Source organism: Manis javanica, chromosome 2 (assembly GCF_040802235.1).
Source record: "Manis javanica isolate MJ-LG chromosome 2, MJ_LKY, whole genome shotgun sequence".
In the NCBI taxonomy this organism is placed as follows: Eukaryota; Metazoa; Chordata; class Mammalia; order Pholidota; family Manidae; genus Manis; species Manis javanica.
In genome coordinates this window covers 141,504,193-141,525,484 of record NC_133157.1, presented here as the reverse complement: position 1 = coordinate 141,525,484, position 21,292 = coordinate 141,504,193, and the positions used below count along the sequence as shown (strand labels likewise).

The 21,292-nt window shown below is 37.2% G+C and overlaps 1 long non-coding RNA gene and 1 other non-coding gene across 2 annotated transcripts; both read left to right on the top strand.

The window, feature by feature from the left end:
• The first annotated feature begins 436 nt into the window (after positions 1-436).
• On the top strand, positions 437-11,193 carry LOC140847906 (uncharacterized). The gene is made up of 3 exons (XR_012128169.1): positions 437-814; positions 6,672-6,743; positions 8,827-11,193. It is a non-coding gene; the product is annotated as an uncharacterized lncRNA (long non-coding RNA).
• A 3,059-nt stretch (positions 11,194-14,252) lies between these two features.
• LOC118968591 (small nucleolar RNA SNORA18) lies at positions 14,253-14,377 on the top strand. Its single transcript, XR_005056324.1, has one exon. It is a non-coding gene; the product is annotated as a small nucleolar RNA SNORA18 (small nucleolar RNA).
• Positions 14,378-21,292: the final 6,915 nt, after the last annotated feature.

Genomic DNA, 21,292 nt, shown 5'->3' with positions numbered 1-21,292 from the left:
TCTGCAGGCATCCAGCCTGCCCCTGGCCCCTCACCCAGGCTCCCAGGCCATCTCCCCTGACTTGGTGCACTTGGGACGCTGGGTGCTCCTCTCAGCAGGATTAGTTGGGAAGTGGCACAGACATGGGGAACCAGCCCTCAAAAATGGAGGCTCAGACCCCACTGCAGTGTCTCATTTCTAATCTGGCTACTCTATATTTGTCCCGGGAAGTTCGCTAATAGAAGCTAGTCTTTCTTTGCTCTGAGGCTGGGCCTCAGTAACCCTTGAACAATCAATCTTGCTGGTCCCCTGAGGGAACTTTCAATTTTGGCCTCCTCACCGACTTGATTAATTATTGCCACTGGAGCGGGGAGTAGAGTGAGATCCCATATGTGCAGGCTTTTCAGACTTTGCACTCCCACCCAGACCTTTATGTTAAGTGTTTGATGAATCAGGTTCTCCTAGCCCAATCTCCAGTTAAAGATTGTCAGCCTCTTACTCTGCCCAGACCTTCTTCCTTTTCAGATCCACCAGAAGACTTCAGTCGCCCACCTCCCTCAGCTCGCAATCCCCTCCCCCTCTCTCTGCCACCATCTTTAAGTCCTTTGTCTTCACATGTGTCGCTGCCATCTTAAAATCCTACATTCTCAACCATGCCATTGTCCTGCTCTCCTCTTCTGGTGTCTGCACCACCCCCTCCCCGTCTCCTTCCGCCTTTACCACCCTCTTCCCCCACCAGAATGTGCCCCTCCTGCCCTCTGGTTCCGGAAGCCACAGACATGAAGCTGAGGAGAGGAAAAGCAATTGGATATCAGTGACTCAAGTCTTTATATCGGTTTGTCTGTCTGTGTATGTTTTTGTGTGGGAGGTGTTGCTGACTGTAGTCATTGTGTCTGTTTGTATGTTTGTGTGTCTAGGTGTGTAAATGAAAAATATTTTCCTACCTCCAGATGGTATTAATAAAAATTGATTTAAAAACAAGCACTTGTGAAAATTGGGCATTCTTAAACTTCCAGAAAATTTGATAGAAATGTTAAGCATTAATGCTAATTTAGGTTTGGTTGAGATGGGCATGGCCTTGTGGTTATCAGCTACCTAAATTTACCTAAGGTCATTTAAGTCAATGTTATCTGCTAAATCTTTTAAGAATAAAATGCTTAAAGGCTTGGCTTTGTCTAATATTCAGTAAAGGTCTTGTAAGTAATCTAACATAATTGTTACAATGAGTAAACTAAATAAGTATGGCAAGTGAACACCTTTTAATTGTGTGTTACAGTGTGTATACCTATCTAGAGCCTAGAAATCTTTGTGGTAACCTAAAACCTTAAAGTTTTGCTAAGTTAAAAAGATATACTTTGTGCTTAGTGAGAGATTGTGTTGTAAAGCTCATAGTTAACAGAAATTATAAAATGTTCATAAATTTATCAATCCAAAGAATGCTAGTGTAACAGTTTACAATAGCCTGCTTCTCAGTGTTCACTAAAAATTAAGGTACCTAATAGTTTTAAGTTCTAATTAAACCTACTTAAAGTAATAAGGAAAACATTTCTGCATACTAAAGAATGTGTCTTTTGATAAAAGAAAGTAACTTTGTTCTAAAGTACAGCTGTTTATGTAGAGGGAGAAATCTAAATGTAAAAGGGTTGTAGAAAGTTTATAGAAGAATTTAATGTGGTCATGCTATATAAAACTAATGCAAATGAGTCTCAGTATCAAGTACACAGCAAAATTAGAATTTTGTTTTCAGTTAAAAAGACAAAGTTTTTTTAACTGTTAGTCTGCTCTTAATATTAAAAAATTGCAAAAAGTTCTCTAATTGTTTTATCAAAGCAGTTTCTTGTGCTTAAAGTCTCAATGAGTTGTCAGAATATTTAAGAAAATAAGATCTTAATATTAAAAGGACTAAAAGCTAAAGTTTGCTAACAACTGTGTAACCTTCTTTATTTGCCTTTGAGGTATTTTGTTGTCATTCTAGTTAAATAGATAAGTATTGCTTCATAGCAACCTACATTCCTTTTTAAGCAAGTGCCTTAAAACTTTTAACAGCTTCCCAAAATCAAATTCAAAAAGGTGCTTTTACCTCTAGTTAACTCTGATATTTTCCAGAAGGCCCCTGGAACATGTCAGAAGAACTTTTTCTCATTGGAGAAAGTATTTGGCTAATTTAGCTTATTTTTCTGACATATGATTACCTGCTTAGTTACCTAGAAAGTACTGTCAAAAAGAATAATGCTAAACTTTGTTACTAAATGTTTTGTTACAGAAATATCAAAATTTCCTTATGTCAACTGTCTTATAGTAAGCTCTCATCAAATCTTTAACCATTGTCATTTGTAAGTCTTTTATTATTTATAGTCACTGTTTTATTACTCTTAAGCTAGTAAAGAACTAGATTTCAGCAGCACAGGTATTAGTTACACAGGATTAAGTAAACTAAGGAAGATGATTTTGTGGCTTTTTGTTTCAAAGGTTGTTGATAAAGTATTTTAAGCTTTTTCTCTTAAGCTGACAACAGTTTAGTAAATGACTGCCTTTATAAGCAGAATTGAAACTTTATCTTTCTCTCTACCTGATCCCTCCAGAATTTAAAAACTCTCAGTGACTATTTTTATATTTCATGGCAGTATGTTTATTTGCACAAGTTCAATAAGAATCTGCTTTCCTTGTAAGAGGACCAATTAAAAACACTGGTTATATTTCCAAGGCTTTGACTGGAACGTCATACCTGAGAGACACGTGTGTAAACTCAGATATGAACAGACAGCTTTAAGGAACTAAGATTGAATTTATAAAGCCAACAAAGCCCCTTAAAAGAACTAGCCTAGTACCTTGCTTACAGAGTTCCCAGCAGCCTTACCAGGTGAGTAAGGAAGGTCACTGCCTAGGTGCAGGAACCTCAAGAATGTCTTGGGAACCTCAGAGAAGAGAGGAATTCACTCAAATCTACAGGTACTGCAGGCACAACCTGATGGCAAGTCTGGCTTGGCTTTCTAGCCTCAAGAAGCCTTTAAAAATCCAATCTGAAATTCCTTATAAGAAGTTCCAGCAAAGCATATTTAAAAGAGCCTATGTAATCAATTGCTCTTCTTACTGCACTTATGCAAATAATCAAGCCAACTGTTAATTATTTTCTTAATCTGACTACTTCTAATAAAAATGAGGGTGATTTTAGAGAAAAGTATTGTTTCAATAATGCAGTCTTATCTATACTAAATCCCAATACTAGTCATTGAAATGTAAACTCGATCCAGAATTCCAGTTCCCCATAATAGCCTGGCTAATGCCCCTACTGGGCCCCTTAATAACAGTTTGTAGTTTACTCTTAGTTGCCTCTTGTGTCCCCAGGTTCCTCCCACAGCAGCTAACCCAGATGACCCAGGTTGCCACCAACCAGATGTTACTTCACCCTTACGTACCTCTTCCCACTGAGCCCCCTCCTTTGGCCTAATACCAGCCTCAAATCCCCACGACACCCCTTGTCAGCCGGAAGTAGCCAGATCGAGTCATAGCCCATTATGACCAAAAGGCTGGAATGTTAGGCTGGAGGAAGGAAAAACAAGGACATGCAAACAAAACAGAGAGATGCCATAGGGGGAGAACAGACTAGATCCCAAGTTCCGTGCCTTATATGGAAAGGGGACAGCTCTTCCTGAATTCCATCATTCTGATGTGCCAACTAAGACCCGGATGTCAGCCTCCTCCCTCTTGGAAGGAAAAAAGTTTCTAGTTGTCTATTATGTCACCTTTAGCCAATCATACCTTTCCATGCCCCCTAGGATAGCTTACCCGCTCCTCCCCCTCCTAATCCCTTATAAGCCCCCAACTACCTGACCAGGTGTGACTTCCCTAGCCTGTAATACCCAGACCGCGGAACATCACCCGGGAGTGGCATTCAAATAAACTACCTGGCCCTTTGTTGCCTCTCTTCACCTGCTTATTTCGGCTAAAATTTATCTTACAGTTACCATGTGTAAGATTCACTTTAACATACTAAAAGGCCCAGGCCTATGTGCTGTCTTTTCTCCTTCAGATCTGACGAGGTGATTTTGCAAACTGAGCAACTAACTTAGCATGCAGACCCAGCTGTAGACGGCATGGTAAAAGGCAGGAAGAATTCCATCTTAAAGATAAGATTGCATTTTAACACCCAGTAAGTTCAAGAGGCAGGATTCTTTAGCAAGTAGACAATACCTCAGCCCATTTTGGGGGCTGGGCAGGCAGCCTTTTGATATGCTCCCAGACCAAGGCACCAGTGTCCCAGAGAGAAATCAAGGCAGTAAATTCCCTAAGTTAATTTTTAATATTCAGGGACCACTTAACATGTCCCTTTTTCATGTTCTCAAAAATCCTCAACTGCCTATAAAACCCTAGACAACGCACCACTACGGACTCCCTTGTCCCCTCCTGGCGTGAGCCGGGAGCTCTGTTTTTTCACTGTATCTCTAAATAAAAGCCTGTACCTTGCTCTCCTACCTTGACTGTTTGTGAAGCTCATTCTTTAGCTCTGTAAACAAGAACCCCGGCATCACACCTACCTAATAGGAAATGGCTAGCGGTGAGCTCAAAGAGATGCAGAAAAACTTGACCAAAGAAGCCAATGAGCCAAGATGGGTGGGACCCAGACTTATTTATATGTGCAAATGTAAAAAAAAGAATTGTACTTACACACAGGTTTGTGATTGTTTATATTCTTATTTTCATATTAAGAATGCTTGCAACTTCCATTTCATTTCAAAACAACTAGTAAGATAATTAACAGTACTTTGAGGTTCTTCAAGAGGTGTGATCCCTTAAGTGTAAGAATGCTTTCCTAATATTGATGGATTCCATTTAATTTTGAAGAAATTGTTACTGTGAAGGTTATATGGATTAAATAAAATTTACAAATTGTTATAGAATTTAATAAAATGGCCATATTCTTTCTCTTGAGTTAATAAGCAGTTGAGTATTGGTTATTTTGCATACAGGTTATAATTTTTATTAGGCAGGATTATATAATTTAAGGAAATATCTTTGCTTTTTCTGAGACGTGGCCTGGGTACTTTTAGCTTACCTGGTTTATAGACATTTATTCCTTTTTTGCAGCATGTTGATGACTTTTCTGACTAAACTTTTTTGTTCTTAACAGTTGAAAAGAGCCACATGATAGTTACCTTGGTTGTGTGTATATATGTGAAAATGGGTTTTTATCACTCATTTATTTCATTTGCCAAATACATTTTTTATGTTTATCTGTCTTCTGCCAATCTCAAAATTTTCCCTTTAAAGAACAATTTACTGTTATTTTTCAAGTTAATTGAAAGATTTAAGGAATTGAATTTTGTTTAACTGCAAATTAAGCTGTTAAAAAAATAACATTACTAACTTCTGTATAAGTTATAAAAAGGAACCTTTACTTAAAAAAAATTTTTTTCTAGAAAGCATTATATTCTCAAGGTTAAAATTTCAGTAGGGGCAAAATTATGAGTGGAAAGTTACCCACTTTTACCTGCAGTTACCTTGTTCCCTCTCCCTAGAGGTAAATCAGAATTACTAGTTTGTTGTATGACTTTCTGCATATTTTATGCATATACATGCAAATATGAATATATTTTTGCTTTTGTTTTCTAAACACATGTGGGTACTGTAGTGTTTAAACTTGTTTTTTTATTTTTCAAAGGTACATAACACTCCATTTTCAGATACATCATTTAGTCATAGTTTTATATCTGATATTTTAGTATTTTATTTTGTAAAAGTATTACTGATAGTTACTAAAATATTATATTAACATGTCTTAGAAATTTCTGAGTTTGAATTGCTCTATTTTCCTTCAGTCCAGTAGAAAAATCTCAGCAATACAAAATCTATCCTAAAAATGCCACATAGTAGAAAGTGTTAAGTATTAAACAGAAAGGTATTTAAGTAAAAGCTTCTTTAAAACATAGAAGTGATATACTTATGTAATCAGATTATAAGTAGCTATAAGAGCATTATTTTAACAGAAAGAATTTAGTTTATAGATGAAGTCAGTATAATTTTCTTGGAATAAAAAAATTCTGTCTGTAGATATATTACTTCCAAAGGTGTTGGCAAAATAACATTCAAAAGACTGAAGTGTGACTCTTAGTTAACATGTACCCACCAGGACATATTTTTCCCCAGAGGTCAGCAGGGTCCTCATATCTGTATCTATTTTTAGAGGCCTAGATAGCAATATCAAGTATATGTGAAATATTTCAGAAGTATTATTTAAACCATTTTTTTATCCAAAGGCTTTAAATAAGTAGAATGGATATTTAAAGGCTCTTGTTGCTGCCTAAATTTAAGAAGAGTTGCAGCAGTGAATATTTCTCAGAATGAAATATTTCTAGTTTTTACATCTTTGCTAATTTGGAAGAGAAAATTAACATCTTTTAATTAACATTTCTGTGCTTCCTAGTGATGAGGATTTTTAATGTGTGACTTTAGATGACTTTTCCCACTTACCTGGGATTAAACTAAACATGAAAATATAAAGGACTTAGAAAAATTTAATTTGGGGATGTGATGTGTGTTCTTTCAGTATTAGCATGTGTGGACTGGTTTCAGGCTCTCAAACATTTTGTCACAGTGCCATTGTGTATTGTTTATCTTCATGTAGAGTGTGCTTATTTAGGTTGACTTTTTATTATACTGTGAAGAATGCTGTCTTCCACTTGATTTTGCTGCAGGTACAAACTCATAGTGCTGATGAACCAATGATGACATTTGTAGTCTGCAATGAATGTGGAAATTGCTGGAAGGTATGGTGCTTTCTTAGATTTGTACTTTACCCATTTATAACAATAATTTTTTCTTTTAATAAGCCTACCTAGATATCTAAATATATACATATGCTTACACTGTCCAGCACTATGCCAGCCATGACTAACCATTTGTAATGGAATCTATTTTGTAGCCTAGTAGAATGTTAACTTAATTTTCCCACCTTCAGTGTTTTGGTACAGAAATAACAGGATTGAATCTTAAGTGTCAGATCCTGTATCACAGTCCTGTATATATTGTATTCATTCAGGTGTTTGACTTTGTGCTTCCAGAAAATCTGTACATGTGTATTGTTTTCATAGATTTTGATTCTGGAAAAGCTACCTTATTGAAATCCAGCCCAGTGATTTTAGTGTTTATCAATTACAGATGATGACTGTCATGGTTTGGTAAGCTTTTTGCTAAGCCTCCATATTGCCTTTGTACTCGTGAATTAGCCCCACACAGGCAAACTTATGCTATTTAAATAATTCATTCTTGAGAGATTTTTGGGAGCCACAGAAATATAATTTAAAATTAGAAGAATTACACATCACTCCTAAGACCATTTTTATTGTTAATATGGGTGGGGATGTTAAGAATGTGGGGTTGGGAGACTTTCATTGTAGGAATATAATCTTTGTAGCCAAACAGGTTTTGAACTCCTTTGTTAGTTGACCATTACTGAACTGGAATTTCCTCATGTACTAAATGTAATTAGTATCTACATTATAGGTTGTGGTGGTTGGTAGAGATAATGTATTTAGAATGCCTGGTAATTGTTGGTGTTTCAGAAATACTGGCTATTTTTGTTATTTTCTTGACGTCTATGCAAGATTCTTTTTTTTTAAGCTACACTAAGCATTGGCCTTTTTAGTCTACTGATTATTTTGAATTATTTTCATATACTAAAGCATTTTCTTAGTCAGAAGTGAATTAAAAGCCAAACAATGGGGGAATATCCTCACAAATATAGTATGGGACTTGGGCCCTACCCACATATTTTAGGCATTGAGGCCAGTACCCATTTTATTATATGCAAAGACTACTTTCTGAGCTAGGGAAGTTTTACTGGTATTGAGAATGTTTTCCATGGTTTAAAACAATGTACCCTATGTAAGATAAATTTTAGCTGAAATAAGCAGGTGAAGAGAGGCAACAAAGGGCCAGGTAGTTTATTTGAATGCCACTCCTGGGTGATGTTCTACGGTCTGGGTATTACAGGCCAGGGAAGTCACACCCGGTCAGGGAGGTGGGGGCTTATAAGGGATTAGGAGGGGGAGGAGTGGGCAAGCTATCCTAGGGGGTGTGGAGAGGTATGTATGATTGGCTAAAGGTGACATAATAGACAACTAGAAACTTTTTTTCTTCCAAGAGGGAGGAGGCTGACATCTGGGTCTTAGTTGGCACATCAGGATGGAATTCAGGAAGAGCTGTCCCCTTTCCATATAAGGCATGGACCTTGGGGTCTGGTCTGTTCTCCCCCTATGGCATCTCTCTGTTCTGTTTGCATGTCCTTGTTTTTCCTTCCTCCGGCCTAACACCCTATCCTGAGTTGGTAGCTTTTTCCACTGGTCTAAGAGAGTGACATAATTTTTTCAATCTTGTTGAGCAAATATCTTTTCTAGATAGCTCTCTTAAATATTTTGTGTGTGATTTATTAGTATTATTATTGGGTAAATTGCAGTTTGTTTTGAATACAGGCAGCTTGCAGCATAAGTTCTTACAATAGTACCTATTGGATTTAAGAAAGTCCACTTTAATGTAGAAAGCTGGTGTCTAGGGTGGCTTACTCTAGAAGTTAAAATTTGGAATTAATTTTCTAAACCTAAAAACTTTAATAAGAGAGGTACTTAAAATATTTTATACTGTTTCTTTAGTTATATATTCCTACTGATTCTAAATTGGAAAAGTCAAACATGTAAGACAGGTGACTATTTGTGTCTGAAAAATATAGCATCTTTTCCAAAACTGCCTCTTTAGCGATATAAGGTGTATGCTCTGCTAAATTGGGGTTGGGAAAGGTATACCCTGTTGTCTGTATTGAAAGGTCTCACAAAATACTTCTTTTTTTTCCAACAGTTCTGTTGAGTTGGAAGAATTGGCAAAATGTCTGGACCATTGAGAAAATAGATTTTGTAATTAGCATTTCTATAAATCATATTTTTAAAGTAACATACATCCCTTGGGTTAGTCTTGGTTTTGACATAACATCTCTTCATTAAATGTTTTCTGTAGGTTCAGATCAGTAGGGAAACCACACAATAATTTTATCTGTTTCAAAACTTTTTTTTTTCATTTTTCTAAGTAAGTTGATATTAAACTTCTGGCAATTTACTATCTTGTTTTTTTTTCTTAAAGGAAAATGTACCTTAACTTTTTTACAGTCTGAAACATACATAGTACAAACATTCTTTTCAGTTCCCGTATTGGCATGTAACTTGCAAATATTAAAATATATGTATCCAAATAATACTAGACCAGCTTATCTAATATGTACATAATATTTGAGCTAGCATATGAAACTGACTTTCATTAGTTTGTTCACAATCTGGGATAATAAGATATTATTTTGCATTTGTAACTTACCATGATCATTTCTTGTAAAGTCTTGTACATGTTTATTACTTGTTCTTAATAGATTTTACTTTTGGAAACATGACTTTGATGAAATCAATTTTGTTTTGTTGTTTATTTACCTGTTTGACTTGGTAGAGTATTTTAGTTTTGCAGAACAGTGCTGCAGTTTAGTAGGCTTTTCATAAACCCAGCGCTGGCAAAGAGTGAAAGCTTCTGACCACTTTTTCCCCTCACAGGAAGACAGACATACTGGGAAGAAAATGTTAGTATTTTAGTACAGTGCAGTTACTGGAAACAGCTCATGACTTGATTTTGGTTTGGAAATCTATATGACCAAGGATTAATTTTAAGGATTACATAAATCATTAAAACTGTGGTTTGTCTCTATGGAGACTGATAGAAAATATTTTATCTTGAGTCTAATTTGCTGACTCTTATACAGTGAATGAGGTTGAGCAAACTGAATATATGGGCTATGATGCAATTCATTTTATAGTATTGATCCTAAAATTAAGTATTACTTTTTGTTTAAGTGTATTCCATTTGTTTTCTTAGGAATAAGAAAAAATGGTATTTGCAGAGTATGTTCCTTAGGGTGTGCTTGGCTCTAGCACATTTTAAAGGCATTGTTACAAAGTCCATGTTTTATCATATGGACTTGCTCAATATTCTATCAAATGCCTGTAGAAAGACCTCAGTACATGCTTTACACTCCTCTTCACTTCCTTCTTCCTATTTCTTATTGTAGATCAATTTAATGTAATACAGAAAATATTTTAAAGGTCCGTGTTAAGAACCAATATATAAGGATTGGCCCACCAATACTTCCCATGTCTTCTTTGTCAGTTTTGATGATTAACTTTCTATCATTTGAAAAATATAGTGTTTTTTAAAATTAGTTTAAGAAGAATATAATTGAAATAGTCCCACTTTTAAGTTAAACAATTCATTTAAAAATTTTTAAGGCAAAAAAGTTTCTTGTTATTAAAAGTACCAGATTTGTCATTTAGACACTAAAGTTTGCTTTGCCTTTTGTTTAAAAAGTTGCCCACTCTTAACTACTAACGTGTTTTTAAAGTACAATTTTAATTAAGGGGGTACCTGCCTGGCTTTGAGTAAAACCTAGTGTTGAGTAGCAATATGGATCATTTTATAATAAGAGAGAACAGATACAATAGTCTTACTTTGAAAATACTAGCCAGTTTTAATGTAACTGGAAGTAAATGTTTTCATGGGTAATATTTCCATGACAAAGTCACTGTGTTAAATGAACACACCGAGGAATTAAGCTAGACAAATAGAATAGCAATTAATGAAGGGAAAGCAGAAAATAGCCACCTTGGATTTCTTGCTCACCTGAGAGAGGATGAGCACTGGTTTATAAGTTGTGCTAAGCCACGGCATAAGTTCTGAAATATTTTTATACATCTAAACATCAAATCTTAAAGGTGGAAGAATGTTTAAGGTATTAACAAGATAGCAAAAGAAGTAACAGGCTATACTTTGAATTTTAATAGGTACACAATGATTGCTCTTACACGTCAAAGTGTAATTTGGAGATTTGAATTGAATTTATTTATCAAAACAAAAACTACAGTTTAAGTGCTGTTATTTGAAGACTTTTAATCACCAGTTATTCCCCCACCACTCCCTTCCCACACACACTTTAGCAAGGGGAGTAATTTAGCTGTAGAAAATTAGCCATGCAAGAAATCTGATATTCCCACTGGAAAATATGATGTGAATAACCATGGAATATAAAACACATATTTTTGTCAGTTTCAAAAATAAACAGTGTACTAACATTGAAGATGCTACTTCACAATAAGTAGAACAGTTACTGACAGTTTCCTAGGTGGTAGTACAAGAATTATGTTGAAAAAAGTGGACATAAATCGAAGTCATTCAAAAGTAATAGGAAAGTGTACTAGAAAAATTTCATCACATGGCTATACTAAATAAGGAATAGCTATCGATCAGTAAAGATGGAGTAGGTAAGCTTTTGGAGGCAGCATATTCACTGCTTTATCTTTAGTACCTAAAAGAGTGCTAGTCACATAGTAAGTGCTCATGAAATGGTTTTTCTTGGTAGTGTTTGTGTCAGTGCATTACATTTTTTGACTCAATAGGAGATGGGATGGAAAGAAGGATCCACAGGTTGAAGACCTGCAGAAGTAGGATAGATATCCTCTGGATGGCAGGGCTTAAGACTCCACTTTAAAGGAAGAAGTGTAAAATGAGCTAGAGTTTGGGAAGTCTCTTTTGGCACTTGAATTCTGTAAAGTGATACAAGTTTTATCATCAATTGAAAAAACTTTCAAATAGACCTGTGTACTCTTGTACTTGTTTATCAAATTGGCGGATGTAAATGAAAGCACAGATGACTATCTCAGAAGACTTGTTCCGGTTCCTCTCCCTGGGTGCTATAAAAAGACAGCTAATGTTTTCCTTAATAGCCATGACTGCAAAGACAGAAACATTTCATATATGATCTACTATACAGTGGGTTAAATTAGTCCAAGTGTTTCCATAATTGGAGGACTGAGCTGCTTTGAAATAAAATGTTCTTTTTATATCTTTTACAAAATGTATCCAAGCTATTTTTGTAATAATGCCATTCAAAAGTGCAGCTGACTTTAAAAAAGCAAAAACCAGGAGAGGAATGGAATGGCATAGTTACACCTTTAGTCTTTTTGGCATTAATTCCCAAACATCTTTTCTGATCATTTAGGGACACATCTCCGTATGACCCTGGTGGGTCTGTCTGTCACAGTGTCCTCCCTCCTCCCATGGTCCTCTGGGATTACTCTATGAAAGATGGGAGAAACATTTCTGTTGGGATAGCTAAGCCAGCAGGATCTGCATCTGGGGCTCGCTGTCCCATGTTTCCTACAATATGCAGAGGCCACTCTCCAATGAAGCTGAGGGAAGTTGAGATGGAGAGAGTGCCTGGGCAACACTGAATGTCTGAATCCAGCCTTGTGGAAGCTGGAGCTACTCTGGACTTCCTGCTTATGAAAGCCAGTCATTTCCCTTTGTGGTTAAGCTGGCTTGAGAGAGATTTCTGTAACGAGCAGCTGAAAAAAAATTTTTAATCCTAAATTGTTCTGTATGATTATTTAAGTAAATGTATAATAATTCTAGATAAAAGTACTGATGCATGAGAATCTATGAGAGCACTACTAAGACTGCCAGTTAGTTGCAGAGGTGGAAGTGAACCGGAAGGAGCAATTAAACACAAGTTACCAGGTTGGTTTATCTCAGGACTGTTTCACTCATCTTTTTTCCCCCTCCCTTAATAATCGCAGTCCTGATCCTCTTTTTAAATTTTCAAAACATGTCCATAAGACCAAATGCTCATTAATGCTTTCCCCCTTAAAAACTTTTCAAAATTTGAGGTATAATTGACACATAACATTCTATTAGTTTTAGGTTTTACATGATTTGATGTATATATTGCAAAATAATTAGCACAGTAAGTTTAGTTAGTATCCCTCACCTCACAGATGTTTTTTCTTTTGATGAGAACTTTAAGATCTATTTCAGCAACTTTCAAATATACAATACAGAATTATTAGCCATTATCACCATGCTGTTAATTTTTAAAACTTTTTATGTTTAAGTATTTTTTATTTAGACTTCCCATTCTTAAGCTAACCAAGTTTTAACACCTAGTTTTCTTATAGTTAATATTTTGATAACTTATTTTGCCTTTCCATAACATTACACTGGGACAGTTAACTCAAGTGGATAGATTATATGTCAAGACCACAATTTCATCCCCAAGATTAAGTTGGCATTATGCAGGAAAAAGTACATTTCATGACTGCTGTACTTTAGATGGCTCAAAATAGAAATTTTTGGTTATGTATATGCCAGGAGAGAAAGCTTAGATGGTAACTCCAAATCAAGTAACTAAAAGAAAAAAAAAACTCCTCACTGTTCAACCTGTGTAAAACAGTTGTATCTTTATATGTGAAGGCTAATTGTTTATAAATTAATTTTGTCACACTCATTAAAAACACTGGCTACCTGAGACTTCACAAGTTCTGAGAGCAGAGAGAATTGGTTGAAGGCTATTATATATATCTACCACCTCATGACACTGGTTTTACTCCCTGTCTCTGTATTTGTGTGTATGTACTCATGCCTGGCTATCTAGTCCTCTTTTCCTGGGAAATCGGCATTGCATGGTGGTTAAGAGCACGGGCTCTTGATCTACTCAGATTCAGATCTAATTCCCACCTAACAGGCTGTGAGATTTTGATCAGGTATTTTACCTCTCTGCCTCCTCTGTAAAGAGTAACACCGTCATACCTGATAGGGCTGTCGTAAGGACTAAACCATAATTTGTGAAGACTGGAATAGTACCAGCTCAGGAATTTTTTGGAATGGCTATTACTAATATAAATGGGCACACTCATACAACTTGCTTTTTTCATTTAACAGTTTAGAACACTGCCTGCCAATGCAAATAGATACATGGCATTTAATTTCACCAGAGTTTTCTATAGATATATATATATATATATCTACCATTTCCTTTAAGAACTATTCCCTCCCAGGTAGCTTTTGTTTTGTAATATAGGATAGGTTCTTAAAAGTTTGAACTGCCCGGCTAGCGGATAAGGTCATTCAGAATGGGAGATACTGTCAGATTGCTTTCCAAAAAGTCAAACCAGTGAACCCACTTGTCAACAGGATATAAATGCCTGCTGCCTGACACTTTTGCTACTACTGGGTATTATCAATCCTTTTAAGGTTTTGCAAATCTAGGGGGAAATATTAATCACTATCATCTCGTGGTTTTAAAGGGTGTTCTTATGATTATCTTTTTGTATTCATTATGCTCAACTATTCTTGTTTAAGGCCAATTGGTTTCTTCTGTTGTTTTTTTGTCTTTCCTTTTCTGTCTGCAATGTCTTATTGTTGAGGTCTATCTCAACGGGGCTTTTTATGTAGACATACATTGTTGGAAACACCTCACAGAGTATATATGTGATTTCCTTCACTTAGAGAACTTTGTTAGATATGTGAGAACTACAAAGCAGGTATGCTACACCTGTGGAAGACTGGTATTCGAATTTTATTTACTCTTAGGTATTTGTATATCCCTGTGATCTTTACTCTTCTAGGGTGTGACAGCCTAGGAGTTAATATGATTTCAATTTAGTCATGGCTAGAAGAAGATTGAAATTGAGAACCAGGCATATCCATCTAGTCTGACCCTAAATGTGGCCCCAAAGCAAATTGAAGAAACTGGGTCCCAGAGATTACAGGAAGGGGAATTTTTGAAGTATGTCTGTATTCAAGTAGAGATCAAAGAAGCCTAACAAAAAGAACTTGAGGCTGACAATGACAACTGTGGATTGAGAAGTAGTTGATTTTAAAAGGGCTGTTTTGAAGATTATGACTCAAACCAATCTTTTAGTTTAGAACCAAACCTCTGAAGTCTGACTTCCTAAGGTTAGTAACCTTATCTTTTCAAATCCCCATGCCCTCCCCTAGCCCCTTGCCTTCCTAATTGCACTGTCCCTTTATTCCTTAAGTGGTGCATAAACAAAGGCCTCCACAGTCAGGCTACTGGCTCCCTACCCAACCCCACATACGTTTTGGACTCTAGACACAGAGAAATGCTTTTATAACTGTTCATACCAACAGTTTGGAGGAACTAAGATAATTGACAGTGGAGGAATCATATTTGAAAGTACTTTTAAAAAATGAATTGACCCACTTCAGAAGGCGGAGCCAAGATGGTGGCGTGAGTAAGACAGTGGGAATCTCCTCCCAAAAACATATATATTTTTGAAAATACAACAAATACAACTAATCCTAAAAGAGAGACCAGAAGACACAGGTCAACAGCCAGACTACATCCACACATGCGAGACCCCAGCGCCTGGTGGAAGGGGTAAGATACAAGCCCCGGCCTGGTGGAACCCGAGCGCTCCTTACCCCAGCACCCGGCGGGAGGAGAGGAGTCAGAGCGGGGAGGGAGCCCAGGACTGATAAACACCCAGCCCTAGCCATCCGCATCAGAGCACAGACACAGTGCATGCGTGGAGGGCTGGAAACCAGGGAAACAGGGCAGCAAGACCTCTGAGTGGGTCCCGAAGCTGATGCCCCTGTGACAAAGAAAAGCAAGTGCTTTTTGAAAGTCTTAAAGGGACTTAACAGCTAGACAGAAACAACCCAGGTCACAGTCCAGCAGCTGGAAATTCCAAGGAAACCCAGGCGCACTAACACGAGGGGCAACAGCTCTGAGATCCCTCACGGAGGTAAAGAGCCAAACGGCCCCCCGTCCATTACCCCTCGGGGGCACAGCCATAGCAGAGAAGCAGCCTAAGGCTGGCCACGCCCTCAGCAAGGGAGCTTCCACCATACCGGCCAGGCAAGACACAAAGACCCAGGCTACACGCAATTGCCCAACATGAGCCACTAGGGGTCGCAGTTGTCCCAGTAAGGAAAGGCCAGTAGCAAGTGGAAAGTTTGGCTCTCCCAGCTGACAGTCAATAGCACACATCAACATTAAAAGGGAAAAAAATTTGATTCAGATGAAACTAACCCAGACAGCTTCGGCATCTGCTACATCTTCCCCTGAGAAGGAACTTGGGGAGATAGATTTAACCAGCCTTTCTGAAAAAGAATTCAAAACAAAAGTCATAACCATCCTGATGGACATGCAGAGAAATATGCAAGAAGTAAGGAAGGAGAATACAGAAATAAAACAAACTCTGGAAGGACATCAAAACAGAATGGACGAGATGCAAGACACCATTAATGGACTAGAAAACAGAGAACAGGAATGCAGAGGAGCTGATGCAGAGAGAGATAAAAAGATCTCCAGGAATGAAAGAATTCTAAGAGAGCTGAGTGACCAATCGAAATGGAACAATATCCACATTATAGGGATACCAGAAGAAGAAGAGAGAGAAAAAGGCATAGGAAGTGTCTTTGAAGAAATAATTGCCGAAAACTTCCCCAAACGAGGGGAGGAAATGTCCTCTCACACCACAGAGCTACACAGAACTCCCATGACAAGAGATCAAGGAGGGCAACACCAAGACACATAATAATTAAAATGGCAAAGATCAAAGACAAGGACAAAGTATTAAAGGCAGCCAGAGAGAAAAAAAAGGACACCTACAAAGGAAAACCCATCAGGCTATCATCAGACTTCTCAACAGAAACCCTACAGGCCAGAAGAGAATGGCATGATATACTTAATGCAATGAAACAGAAGGGCATGGAACCAAGACTACTGAATCCAGCACGATTATCATTTAAATATGAAGGAGGGATTAAACAATTCCCAGACAAGCAAAAGTTGAGGGAATTTGCCTCCCACAAACCACCTCAACAGGGATTCCTACAGGGACTGCTCTAGATGGGAACACTCCTAAAAAGAGCACAGAACAAAACACCCAAAATATGAAGAAGGGAGGAGGAGGAATAAGAAGGGAGAGAAAAAAAGAATCATCAGACCGCGTTTATAATAGCTCAACAAGTGAGTTAAGTTAGACAGGAAGATAGTAAAGAAGCTAATCCTGGACCTTTGGTAACCACAAACTAAAAGCCTGCAATGGCAATAAGTACATACCTTTCAATAATCACCCTAAATGTAAATGGACTGAATGCACCAATCAAAAGACACAGAGGAATACAATGGATAAAAAAGCAAGATCCACCCAAATGCTGCTTACAAAAGACTCACCTCAAAACCAAAGACATACACAGACTTAAAGTCAAGGGATGGATAAAGATATTTCATGCAAACAACAGAGAGAAGAAAGCAGGTGTTGCAATTCTGGTATCAGACAAAACAGACTTCAAAATAAAAAAAGTAACAAAAGACAAAGAAGGACATTACATAATGATAAAGGGCTCAGTCCAACAAGTGGATATAACCATTCTAAATATATATGCACCCAATACAGGAGCAACAACATACCTGAAACAAATACTAACAGAACTGAAGGAGGAAATAGAATGCAATGCATTCATTCTAGGAGACTTCAACACACCACTCACTCCAAAGGACAGATCCACCAGACAGAAAATAAGTAAGGACACAGAGGCACTGAACAACACACTAGAACAGATGGACCTAATAGACATCTTTAGAACTCTACATCCAAAAGCAACAGGATACACATTCTTCTCAAGTGCACACGGAACATTCTCCAGAATAGACCACATACTAGGCCACAAAAAGAGCCTCAGTAAATTCCAAAAGACTGAAATCTTATCAACCAACTTTTCAGACCAAAAAGGCATAAAACTAGAAATAAACTGTACAAAGAAAGCAAAAAGGCTCACAAACACATGGAGGCTTAACAACACACTCTTAAATAATCAATGGATCAATGACCAAATCAACATGGAGATCCAGCAATATATGGAAAAAAATGACAAGAACACAAAGCCCCAACTACTGTGGGACACAGCAAAAGCAGTCTTAAGAGGAAAGTATATAGCAAACCAGGCATTTGTAAAGAAGGAAGAACAATCCCAAATGAATGGTCTAATGTCACAATTATCAAAATTGGAAAAAGAAGAACAAATGAAGGCTAAGGTCAGCAGAAGGAGTGACATAATAAAGATCAGAGAAGAAATAAATAAAATTGAGAAGAATAAAACAATAGCAAAAATCAATGAAACCAAGAGCTGGTTCTTTGAGAAAATAAACAAAATAGATAAGCCTCTAGCCAGACTTATTAAGAGGAAAAGAGAGTCAACAAAAATCAAGAATATCAGAAACAAGAAAGGAAAAATCACAATGGACCCCACAGAAATACAAAGAATTATTGGAGTACTATGAAAACCTATATGCTAACAAACTGGGAAACCTAGGAGAAATGGACAACTTCCTAGAAAAATACAACTTTCCGAGACTAACCTAGAAAGAAACAGAAAATCTAAACAGACCAATTACCAGCAATGAAAATAAAGCGGTAATCAAAAAACTACCAAAGAACAAAACCCCTGGGCCAGACAGATTCACCTCAGAATTTTATCAGACATACAGGGAAGACATAATACCCATTCTCCTTAAAGTTTTCCAAAAAATAGAAGAGGAGGGGATACTCCCAAACTCATTCTATGAAGCTAACATCACCCTAATGCCAAAACCAGGCAAAGACACCACCAAAAAAGAAAACTACACACCAATATCCCTGATGAACGTAGATGCAAAAATACTAAAATACTAGCAAACCGAATTTAAAAATACATCAAAACGATCGTACACCATGACGAAGTGGGATTCATCCCAGGGATACAAGAATGGTACAACATTTGAAAGACAATAAACATCATCCATCACATCAACAAAAGAAAAGACAAAAACCACATGATCATCTCCACAGATGCTGAAAAAGCATTTGACAAAGTTCAACATCCATTCATGATAAAAACTCTCAGCAAAATGGGAATAGAGGGCAAGTACCTCAACATAATAAAGGCCATCTATGATAAAACCACAGCCAACATTATATTGAACAATGAGAAGCTGAAAGCTTTTCCTCTGAGATCAGGAACTAGACAGGGATGCCCACTCTCCCCACTGTTATTTAACATAGTACTGGAGGTCCTAGCCACGGCAATTAGACAAAACAAAGAAATACAAGGAATCCAGATTGGTAAAGAAGTTAAACTGTCACTATTTGCAGATGATGTGATACTATACATAAAAAACCCTAAAGACTCAACCCCAAAACTACTAGAACTGATATCGGAATACAGCAAAGTTGCAGGATACAAAATCAACACACAGAAATCGGTGGCTTTCCTACACAGTAACAATGAACCAACAGAAAGAGAAATCAGGAAAACAACTCCATTCACAATTGCATCAAAAAGAATAAAATACCTAGGAATAAACCTAACCAAAGAAGTGAAAGACTTATACTCTGAAAACTACAAGTCACTCTTAAGAGAAATTAAAGGGGACACTAACAGATGGAAACTCATCCCATGCTCGTGGCTAGGAAGAATTAATATCTTCAAAATGGCCGTCCTGCCCAAAGCAATATACAGATTTGATGCAATCCCTATCAAACTACCAGCAACATTCTTCAATGAACTGGAACAAATAATTCAAAAATTCATATGGAAACACCAAAGACCCTGAATAGCCAAAGCAATCCTGAGAAAGGAGAATAAAGTAGGGGGATCTTACTCCCCAACTTCAAGCTCTACTATAAAGCCATAGTAATCAAGACAATTTGGTACTGGCACAAGAACAGAGCCACAGACCAATGGAACAGACTAGAGAATCCATACATTAACCCAGACAGACATATATGGTCAGTTAATATTTGATAAAGGAGCCATGGACATACAATGGCAAAATGACAGTCTCTTCAACACATGGTACTGGCAAAACTGGACAGCTACATGTAGGAGAATGAAACTGGACCATTGTCTAAGCCCATATACAAAAGTAAACTCAAAATGGATCAAAGACCTGAATGTAAGTCATGAAACCATTAAACTCTTGGAAAAAAACATAGGCAAAAACCTCTTAGACATAAACATGAGTGACCTCTTCTTGAACATATCTCCCTGGGCAAGGAAAACAACAGCAAAAATGAACAAGTGGGACTATATTAAGCTAAAAAGCTTCTGTACAGCAAAAGACACCATCAATAGAACAAAAAGGAACCCTACAGTATGGGAGAATATATTTGAAAATGACACATCCGATAAAGGCTTGACGCCCAGAATATATAAAGAGCTCATACGCCTCAACAAACAAAAAACAAATAACCCAATTAAAAAATAGGCAGAGGAACTGAACAGACAGTTCTCTAAAAAAGAAATACAGATGGCCAGCAGACACATGAAAAGATGCTCCACATCGCTAATTATCAGAGAAATGCAAATTAAAACTACAATGAGGTATCACCTCACACCACTAAGGATGGCTGCCTTCCAAAAGACAAACAACAACAAATGTTGGCGAGGCTGTGGAGAAAGGGGAACCCTCCTACACTGCTGGTGGGAATGTAAATTAGTTCAACCATTCTGAAAAACAGTATGGAGGTTCATCAAAATGCTCAAAACAGACCTACCATTTGACCCAGGAATTCCACTCCTAGGAATTTACCCTAAGAATGCAGCAATCAAGTTTGAGAAAGACAGATGCACCCCTATGTTTATCGCAGCACTATTTACAATAGCCAAGAATTGGAAGCAACCTAAATGTCCATTGGTAGATGAATGGATAAAGACGATGTGGTACATATACACAGTGGAATACTACTCAGCCATAAGAAGAGGGAAAATCCTACCATTTGCAGCAACATGGATGGAGCTGGAGAGTATTATGGTCAGGGAAATAAGCCAAGCAGAGAAAGAGTAATACCAAATGATTTCACTCATCTGAGGAGTATAAGAAGAAAGGAAAAACTGAAGGAACAAAATAGCAGCGGAATTACAGAATTCAAAAATGGACTAACAGGTACCAAAGGGAAAGGAACTGGGGAGGATGGGTGGGCAGGGAGGGATAAGGGGTGGGAAGAAAGGGGGTATTAAGATTAGCATGCATGGGGGGGAGGGAGAAAGGGGAGGGAGGGCTGTACAACACAGAGAGGACAAGTAATGATTCTACAACATTTTGCTATGCCAATGGGCAGTGACTGTAATGTGGTTTTTAGGGGGGACTTGGTATAGGGGACAGCATAGTAAACAGTATTCTTCATGTAAGTGTAGATTAAAGATTTTTTTAAAAAAATGAAAAAAAACAAAGAAAAGGGGTTTACTCCTTGATAGGATAAAACTATTGGTAAATCAAAGATTAACGCATGCTTTAAATATCCTTAATTTTGATCGCTTAAAGGGTATCAGATGATCGGCTATGGAGGTACTCTTTTCTGATAATATGCCTTTCCTTAAAAAAAATAAAAAAATAAAAAAATAAGAAAAAAGCAGTTCCTGTGTGTGGCTGACCTCCAATGAGTTCTAC